Here is a 2,500-nt window from a genome sequence, read left to right on the forward strand (position 1 = left end):
CTTCCAGAGGCATTTGCAGCAGGAATGCATGTGCACTCAAAAAATGTGATATTTTTCACGGAGAGACCCCGTGAAACGCTAGAAGTGGGCGGGGATGTCTCTCTTGTGGCTCACGGGGCTGTTAGGGTGGCACAGAAATCCCTCGGAATGGGAAAACGGGTCATTTTCGTGTCGCCACATTGCATACGAACCGCATGAAACTTCCAGAGGCATTTGCAGCAGGAATGCATGTGCACTCAAAAAAGTGAATATTTCTCACGGATAGACCCCGTGATACGCTAGAAATTGGCGGGGATGTCTCTCTTGTGGCTCACGGGGCTGTTAGGGTGGCACAGAAATCCCTCGGAATGGGAAAACGGGTCATTTTCGTGTCGCCACATTGCATGCGAACCGCATGCAACTTCCAGAGGCATTTGCAGCAGAAATGCATGTGCAGTCAAAAAAAAATTGATATTTTTCACGGATAGACCCCGTGAAACGCTAGAAATTGGCGGGGATGTGTCTCTTGTGGCTCACGGGGCTGTTCGGGTCGCACAGAAATCCCTGGGAATGGGAAAACGGGTCATTTTCGTGTTGCCACATTGCGTACGAACCGCATGAAACTTCCAGAGGCATTTGCAGCAGGAATGCATGTGCACTCAAAAACTTCTATATGTTTCACGGATAGACCCCGTGAAACGCTAGAAATTGGCGGGGATGTGTCTCTTGTGGCTCACGGGGCTGTTAGGGTGGCACAGAACTCCCTCGGAATGGGAAAAGGGGTCATTTTCGTGTTGCCACATTGCATAGGAACGCCATGAAACTTCCAGAGGCATTTGCAGCAGAAAGGCACGTGCACTCAAAAATTTTAATATTTTTCACGCATAGACCCCGTCAAACGCTAGAAGTTGGCGGGGATGTCTCTCTTGTGGCTCACGGGGCTGTTAGGGTCGCACAGAAATGCCTCGGAATGGGAAAACGGGTCATTTTTGTGTGGCCACATTGCATAGGAACGGCATGAAACTTCCAGAGGCATTTGCAGCAGGAATGCATGTGCACTCAAAAACGTCTATATTTTTCACGGATAGACCCCGTGAAACGCTATAAATTGGCGGGGATGTCTCTCTTGTGGCTCACGGGCGCTGTTAGTTAGGGTCGCACAGAAATCCCTCGGAATGGGAAAAGGGGTCATTTTCGTGTTGCCACATTGCGTACGAACGGCATGAAACTTCCAGAGGCATCTGCAGCAGAAATGCATGTGCACTCAAAAACGTCTATATTTTTCACGGATAGACCCCGTGAAACGCTAGAAATTGGCGGGGATGTGTCTCTTGTGGCTCACGGGGCTGTTAGGGTCGCACAGAAATCCCTCGGAATGGGAAAACGGGTCATTTTCGTGTTGCCACAATTGGCATACGAACGGCATGAAACTTCCAGAGGCATTTGCAGCAGAAATGCATGTGCACTCAAAAACGTGAATATTTTTTCACGGATAGACCCCGTCAAACGCTCGAATTTGGCGGGGATGTTTCTCTTGTGGGTCACGGGGCTGTTCGGCTCGCACAGAACTCCCTTGGTCCACCTGATTCGTGCATACAGGCAGCAACTAAAACTCTGTAAACCTGCTGTGAGGACATCTAAACAGTGGACCAGTGAGGCTGTGGAAGATTTGCGGGCGTGCTTAGACTGTACTGACTGGGATATGTTCACGACTGCTACCAATAGTCTGGATGAACTCACAGAGGCTGTGTACATCAGCTTCTGTGAGGACTGCTGTATCCCAACACGTACCAGGGTGAACTTTAACAACAACAAGCCCTGGTTCTCAGCAAAGCTCAAAAGGTTGAGGTTGGAGAAGGAGGAAGCGTTTAGGAGTGGGGATAGAGACAGATTCAAGGAGTCGAAGAACAGGTTTAGCAAAGCGGTGAGAGAGGCTAAACGACTGTACTCAGAGACACTAAAACACCAGTTCTCTACTAACGACGCTGCTTCTGTCTGCCAAAGGGCTCAGGCACATCACCAACTACAAACCCAGAGCGCCCCACACCACTAACGACTCCCGCCTAGCCAACGACCTGAACGAGTTCTACCGTAGATTTGAAAGACAATTGGACTGTCCTGAACCACCCCTTCCCACCCAAGAGGCCCCATCCCCCACCCATACTACAGAAACGACTCTCTCCTTTCAGGAGGGAGAAGTTAATGGGCTTTTCAAGAGGCAGAATCCACGCAAAGCAGCCGGGCCGGACTCTGTCTCTCCAGCCACCCTCAGGCACTGCGCTGGCCAGCTGTCTCCGGTGTTCACCAACATCTTTAACACCTCCCTGGAGACATGCCATGTACCAGCCTGTCTCAAGTCCTCCACCATCATCGCTGTGCCCAAAAAGCTAAGGCCAACAGGACTAAATGATTACAGACCGGTCGCCCTTACATCTGTGGTAATGAAGTCTTTTGAGCGCCTGCTCCTGGCACACCTCAAAGCCATCACAGACCCTCTCCTGGACCCCCTTCAGTTTGCCTA

The sequence above is a fragment of the Petromyzon marinus genome, unplaced genomic scaffold (assembly GCF_048934315.1).
Source record: "Petromyzon marinus isolate PM22_M1 ecotype Great Lakes invasive population unplaced genomic scaffold, UKy_Petmar_22M1.pri1.0 PM_G_Scaffold_166, whole genome shotgun sequence".
Classification (NCBI taxonomy): domain Eukaryota; kingdom Metazoa; phylum Chordata; class Hyperoartia; order Petromyzontiformes; family Petromyzontidae; genus Petromyzon; species Petromyzon marinus.